The following is an 8,243-nucleotide window of genomic DNA, read 5'->3' on the forward strand; positions in this document are numbered from 1 at the left end:
GCTGCGTGCCATCCATTGGTGGATGTGATGGTGGTGTCTCATGTATGAGGGTGGTGGTGCTTAATTCAATGGTGAATGTTGTGTTGCACTCATGTATACTGGTTGCAGTGGTCCATGCCGGTGCCAGTACACCATGCATTGGTAGATGTTGTGGTGTGCTCGTGTATGCCGGTGCTGGTGTGCCTTGCATTGTTGGATGTGATGGTGGTGTCTCATGTATGAGGGTAGTGGTGCCCCATTGACTGGTGGATGTTGTGGTGTACTGAAGCATGCTGGTGGTGGTGTGCCATGTATTGGTGGATGTTGTGGTGTACTCATGTATGCCGGTTTTGGTGTACGATGCGTTGGTGGATGTGATGGTGGTGTCTCATGTATGTTTGTGGTGGTGCCCCATCAATTGGTAGATGTTGTGGTGTGCTCATGTATGCCGGTTTTGGTGTGCGATGCATTGGTGGATGTTGTGGTGTACTCCTGTATGTCGGTTGTTTTGCCCCATGCATTGGCGGATGTGATGGTGTGTTCAAGTATGCCAGTGGCTGTGCACGATGCATTTTTGGATGTGATGGTGGTGTCTCATGTATGAGGGTGGTGGTGCCCCATACACTGGTGAATGTTGTGATGCACACATATTTACTGGTGGTGGTGGTCCATGCCGGTGGCAGTACATCATGCATTGGTGGATGTTGTGGTGTGCTGATGTATGCCGGTGCTTTTGTGCATTGCATTGTTGGATGTGATGGTAGTGTCTCATGTATGAGGGTAGTGGTACCCCATGAACTGGTGGATGTTATGGTGTACTGATGCATGCTGGTGGTGGTGTGCCATGCATTGGTGGATGTTGTGGTGTAATCATGTATGCCTGTTTTGGTGTGCTATGCATTGGTCGATGTTGTTTTGTACTCCTGTATGTCGGTGGCTTTGCCCCATGCATTGGTTGATGTGATGGTGTCTTCAAGTATGCCAGTGGCTGTGCACGATGCATTGGTGGATGTGATGGTTGTGTCTCATATATGAATATGGTGGTGCCCCATGCATTTGTGGATGTTGTGGTGTACTAATGTATGAAGATGGTTGTGCCCCATGGATTGGTGAATGTTGCTGTATAATCATGTATTCCGGTGGTTGTGAGCTATACATTGGTGGATGTGATGGTGGTGGCTCTTGTATGCCAGTGGTGTTGAACCATGCATTGGTGGAAATTGTGATGTGCTCATGCATGCCGGTGTCGGTACACGATACATTGGTGGATGTGATGGTGGTGACTTATTTGTGCCGGTGGTGGTGCCCTATGCATTTGTGGATGTTGAGGTGTACTCATATATGCCAGTCGTATTGCCCTATGCATTGGTGGATGTCGCGGTGTACTCATGTATGTCGGTGGCGGTGTACCATGCATTGGTGGATGTGATGGTGGTGGCTTATGTATGCAGGTGGTGGTGCAATATGCATTCCTGGATGTTGCGGTGTACTCATAAATGCCGGTGGCAGTGCGACTTACATTGTTGGATGTGATGGTGGTGTAGTCATGTGTGTCAGTGGTGGTGTGCCCTACATTTGTGGATGTGATGGTTATGTCTCTTGTATGAGGCTGGCTGTGTCCCATGAAGTAGTGGATGTGATAGTGGTGTCTCCTGTATGCGGCTGGCGGTGGTTGATGCATTGGTGGATGTTGTGGTGGATTAATGTATACCGGTGTTGGTGTCCCATGAGAGTGTCGTTGTGCCATCCATTGGTGGATGAGATGGTGCTGGCTCATGTGTGCCGGTGGTTGTGAAAAATGCATTGGTGGATCTTGTGGTCTGCTAATGTATGCAGGTGGCGGTACACGATGCATTGGTCTATGTTGTGATGTACTCATATATGCCGGTCTTTGTGCGCCATGCATTTGTGGATATTGTAATGTACTCATATTTGCCGGTTTAGTTACGCCATGCATTGGTGGATGTGATCGTGGTGGCTTATGTATGCAGGTGTTGGTGCCGTATGCATTGGTGGATGTTGTGGTGTACTCATGTATACCCTCGGTGGTACACGACGCAATGGTGGTTCTTCTGGTGTACTCATGTTTGCCGGCGACGGTGCCCGATCCATTCTTGAATCTTGTGGTGTACTCATGTATGCCAGTAGCGGTACACCATGCATTGGTGGATTTTGTGGTGTACTCATGTATGCCTGTGTCGGTGAAAAATGCATTGGTGAACGTTGTGGTGTACTCCTGTATGGCAGTTACGGTGTGCCATGCATTGGGGATTTTGTGGTGTACTCATGCATGATGGTGACGGTACACCATGGATTAGCGGATGTGATGGTTGTGTCTTATGTATGCCTGTGGTGGTGCCCTATGCATAGAAGGATGTTTTGCTGTGTTCATGTATGCCAGTGGCGGTACACGATCCATTGGTTGATCTTGTGGTGTACTCATGTATACCGGTGGTAGTGTGATATGCGTTGCTGTGTGCTCCTGTATATCGGTGGCGGGGTGCCATACATTGGTGGATGTGATGGTGTGCTCGCGTATATCCCAGTGTCTGAGTGCCATGCATTGGTGGATGTGATGGTGGTGTCTCATGTAGAAGGGTGCTGCTGCCCCAAGCATTGGTGGATGTTGTGGTTTACTCATGTATACCGTTGACGGTGCGAGTTTCATTGGTGGTTGTGATACTTGTGGCTTATGGATGCTTATGGTTGAGCCCCATGTATTGGTTGACGTTGTGGTGTACTCATGTATGCAGGTGGTGGTGCGTCATGCATTGGTGGATGTTGTGGTGTACTCATGTATGCCGGTGGCAATACACGAGGCATTGGTGCATGTTGTGGTGGATTCATGCATTCTGGTGGCGGTTCACCATGGATTGGTGGATGTGATGGTTGCAGCTTATGTATACCTGTGGTGGTGCCCCATGCATTGGTGGATGTCTTGAGGTATTCATGTATGCCGGTGCATGTGAACGATCCATTGGTGGATGTTGTGGTGTACTCATGTATACAGGTGGCGGTGCGCCATGCATTGGTGGATGTTTTGGTGTATTCATATATATTGTTGGTCGTGGTACGACATACATTTGTGGATGTTGTGGTCTTCCTATATATGCCAGTGACGGTGCACCATGCATTGGTGGATGTTGTGGTGTACTCATGTATGCCGGTGGTGGTACACGATGCATTGGTGGATGTTGTGGTGTACTCTTGCATGCTGGTGGCGGTGTACCATGCATTGGTGGATGTGATGGTTGTGGCTTATACATAACTGTGGTGGTGATCCATGCATTGGTGTATGTGATGGTGTATTCATGTATGCCGGTGGCTGTGAACCATCCATTGGTTGATGGTGTACACATGTATACTGGTGGTTGTGTCATATGCATTAGTGTGTGTTGTGGTGTACTCCTGTATATCGGTGGCGGGGTGCCATGCATTTGTGGTTGTGATGGTTGTGTTTTATGTATACCTGTGGTGGTTACCCAATGCATTGGCGGATGTTTTGGGATATTCATATATGCCGGTGCTCCTGTATATCGGTGCCAGGGTGCCATGCATTGGTGATTGTGACAGTGGTGGCTTATGGATGCCTGTGGTTGAGCCCGATGCATTCGTGCATGTTGTGGTGTATTCATGCATGCTGGTGGTGGTGCGCCATTGGTGGATGTGATGGTTGCGGCTTATGTATACCTGTGGTTGTGTTCCATGCATTGGTGGATGTCTTGGGGTATTCATGTATGCCAGTGCATGTGAACGATATATCGGTGGATGTTGTGGTGTACTCATGCATGCTGGTGGCGGTGCGCTTTGCATTGGTGTATGTAATGGTTGTGTCTTATGTACATGTATGACGTGGTGGTGCCCCATGTATTGGTGGATGTTGTGGTCTATTCATGTATGTTGGTGGTCATGGTGCGACATACATTTGTGGATGTTGTGGTGTTCTCATGTATGCCGGTGGTGGTACGTCATGCATTGGTGGATGTTTTGGTGTATTCATATATGTCGGTGGTCGTGGTGCGACATACATTTGTGGATGTTGTGGTGTGCTCATGTATGCCAGTGGCGGTACACCATGCATTGATGGATGTTGTGGTGTACTCATTTATGTCGGTGTCGGTGCCCTATCCATTGGTGAATGTTGTGGTGTACTCATGTATACAGGTGGCGCTGCGCCATGCAATGGTGGATGTGATGGTTGTGGCTTATATATACCTGTTGTGGTGCCCCATGCATTGGTGTATGTGATGGTGTATTCATGTATGCCGTTAGCTGTGAACCATCCATTGGTTCATGGTGTAGTGTACACATGTATACCGGTGGTAGTGTCATATGCATTTATGGATGTTGTGGTGTACTCATGCATGCTGGTGGCGGTGCGCCATGCATTTGTGGATGTGATGGTTGTGTCTTATGTATACCTGTGGTGGTACCCCATGCATTGGAGGATGTTTTGTGATAGTCATATATGCCGGTGACTGTGAACCATCCATTGGTTCATGTTGTGGTGTACTCATGTATACCGATGGTATTGTGATATGCATTGGTGTATGTTGTAGTGTACTCCTGTATATCGGTGCCAGGGTGCCATGCATTGGTGGTAGTGATAGTGGTAACTTATGGATGTCTGTGGTTGAGCCTGATGCATTTGTGGATGTTGTGGTTTATTCATATATGTCGGTGGTGGTGGTGTGACATACATTTGTGGTTGTTGTGGTGTGCTCATGTATGAAAGTGACGGTACACCATGCATTGGTGAATCTTGTGGTGTACTCATATATGCCAGTGTCAGTGCCCAATCCATTGGTGAATGTTGTGGTGTACTCATGTATGACGTTGTTGTTCCCCATGCATTGGTGGATGTTGTGGTGTACTCATGTATACAGGTGGCGGTGCTCCATGCATTGGTGGATGTTGTGGTCTACTCATGTATGCCGGTGGTGGTGCGTCATGCATTGGTGGACGTTTTGGTTTATATATGTATGTCGGTGGTGGTGGTGCGACATACATTTGTGATTGTTGTGGTCTGCTCATGTATGAAAGTGACGGTACACCATGTATTGGTGAATCTTGTGGTGTACTCATATATGCCAGTGTCGGTGCCCTATCCATTGGTGAATGTTGTGGTGTACTGATGTATGACGTAATGGTTCCCCATGCATTGGTGGATGTTGTGGTGTACTCATGTATACAGGTGGCGGTGCGCCATGCAATGGTGGATGTGATGGTTGTGGTTTATTTATACCTGTGGTGGTGCCCCATGCATTGGTGTATGTGATGGTGTATTCATGTATGCTGGTAGCTGTGAACCATCCATTGGTTGATGGTGTAGTGTACACATGTATACCGGTGGTAGTGTCATATGCATTTATGGATGTTGTGGTGTACTCATGCATGCTATTGGCGGTGCGCCATGCATTTGTGAATGTGATTGTTGTGTCTTATGTATACCTGTGGTGGTGCCCCATGCATTGGCGGATGTTTTGGGATGTTCATATATGCCGGTGGCTGTCAACCATATATTGGTTCATGTTGTGGTGTACTCATGTATGCCGGTGGTGGTGCCCCATGGATTGGTGGATGTTGCTGTATAATCATGTATGCCGCTGGTGGTGCGCTATACATTGGTGGATGTGATGGTGGTAGCTCATGTATGCCGGTGGTGCTGAACCATGCATTGGTGGATGTTGTGTTGTGCTCATGTATGCCGGTCGTGTAGCCCTATGCATTGGTGGATGTTTCGGTGTACTCATGTATGCCAGTGGTGGTGCTAAATGCATTGGTTGAAGTTTTGGTGTCCTCATGTATGCCGGTGGTTCTGGACAGTACATTTTTGGATGTGGTGGTGTACTCATGTATGCCGGTGGCGGTGTGCCATCAATTCTTGGATGTGATGGTGGTGTCTGATGTATGCGGGTGGGGTTGCCCCATACATTGGTGAATGTTGTGATTCACTCATGTATACTGGTTGTAGTGGTCCATGCCGGTGGCGGTACACCATGCATTGGTGGATGTTGTGGTGTGCTCGTGTATGCCGGTGCTGGTGTGCCTTGCATTGGTGGATGTGATTTTGGTGTCTCATGTATGAGGGTAGTGGTGCCCCATTGACTGGTGGATGTTGTGGTGTACTGAAGCATGCTGGTGGTGGTGTGACATGTATTGGTGGATATTTTGGTGTATTCATACATGACGGTGGTCGAGGTGCGACATACATTTGTGGATGTTGTGGTCTGCTCATGTATGACAGTGGCGGTACGCCATCCATTGGTGGATGTTGTGGTGTACTAATGTATAACGTAGTGGTGCCCCAGGCATTGGTGGATGTTGTGGTCTGCTCATGTATGCCAATGTCGGTACGCCATGCATTGTTTGATCTGATGGTGATGTCTCTTGTATATATATGAGGGTGGTTGTGACTACTGGATTGGTGGATGTTGTGGTGTACTCATGTATGCCGTTGGTCTTGCCCCATGCATTTTTGGATGTTGTGGGGTACTCATGTATGCCGGTGGTGGTGCCCCATGTAATGGTGGATGTTGTGGTGTGCTCATGTATGTCGGTGGGGGTGAACCACGCATAGGTAGATGTTGTCGTGTGCTCATCTATTCCGGTGGCAGGACCTGATCCATTTGTGGATGTTGTTGTGTACTTCTGTATGCCGATAGTGGTGCGCCATGTATTGGTGCATGTGATGGTGGTGGCTTATGTATGTCTGTGGTGGTGCCCCATGCATTGATGGATGTTGAGGTGTACTCATGTATGCTGTTGGCGGTGTGCCATGCTTTGGTGGATGTTGTGGTGTGCTCATGTATGTCGATGGTGGTGTGAGATGCATTGGTGGATTTTGTTGTGTACTCGAATATCTCAGTGGTGGTGCCCCATGCATTGGTGGAAGGTTTTTTTGTTCTCATGTATGCCGGTGGTGGTGCACAGTGCATTGGTGGATGTTGTGATGTACTCATGTATGCCAGTGGCGGTGTGCCATGCATTGGTGCATGTGATGATGGTGTCTCATGTATGAGGGTGGTGGTGCCCCACACAGTTGTGAATGTTGTGATGCACTCATGTATACTGGTGGTTGTGCTCCATGCCGGTGGCGGTACACCATGCATTTGTGGATGTTGTGGTGTGCTGATGTATGCCGGTGCTGGTGTGTCTTGCATTGTTGGATGTGATGGTGGTGTCTCATGGATAAGGGTAGTGGTGTCCCATGGACTGGTGGATGTTGTGGTGTACTGATGCATGCTGGTGGTGGTGTGACATGCATTGGTGGTTGCTGTGGTGTACTCATGTATGCCGGATTTGGTGTGCGATGCATTGGTGGATGTTGTGGTGTACTCCTGTATATTGGTGGCTTTGTTCCATGCATTGGTGGATGTGATGGTGTGCTCAAGTATGCTAGTGGCTGTGCACGATGCATTTGTGGATGTGATGGTGGTGTCTCATGTATGATTGTGGTGGTGCCCCATGGATTGGTGGATGTTGTGGTGTACTGATGCATGCTGGTGATGGTGTGCCATGTATTGGTGCATGATGTGGTGTACTCATGTATGCCGGTTTTGGTGTGCGATGCATTGGTGGATGTTGTGGTGTACTCCTGTACGTCGGTGGCCTTGCCCCATGCATTGGTGGATGTGATGGTGTGTTCAAGTGTGTCAGTGGCTGTGCACGATGCATTGGTGGATGTGATGGTGGTGTCTCATGTATGAATGTGGTGGTGCCCTATGCATTGGTGGATGTTGCGTTGTACTGATGCATGCTGGTGGTAGTGTGCCATGCATTGGTGGATGTTTTGGTGTACTAATGTATGCCGGTGACGGTGGGAGATGCATTGGTGGATGTTGTGGTGTTGTACTGTATGCAGGTGGCGGTGCACCATGCATTTGTGGATGTGATTGTTGTGTCTTATGTATAAGGGTGGTGGTGCACATGCATTGGTGGATGTTGTGGTGTTCTCATGTATGCAGGTGATGTCACGCCATGCGTTGGTGGATGTTTTCGTGTACTTATGTATGAAGGTGGTCGTTGTGCGACATACATTTGTGGATGTTGTGGTGTTCTCATGTATGTCGGTGGCGGTGCCCCATGAATTAGTGGATGTGATGGTGGTGTCTCATGTATGCCGGTGACGGTGCGCCATGCATTTGTGGATGTGATGGCTATATCTCTTGTATGAGGCTGGCGGTGCCCCATGAATTAGTGGATGTGATGGTGGTGTCTCATGTATGCCGGTGACGGTGGACGATGCATTGGTGGATGTTGTG

This window comes from Haliotis asinina, chromosome 1 (assembly GCF_037392515.1).
Source record: "Haliotis asinina isolate JCU_RB_2024 chromosome 1, JCU_Hal_asi_v2, whole genome shotgun sequence".
Lineage (NCBI taxonomy): Eukaryota > Metazoa > Mollusca > Gastropoda > Lepetellida > Haliotidae > Haliotis > Haliotis asinina.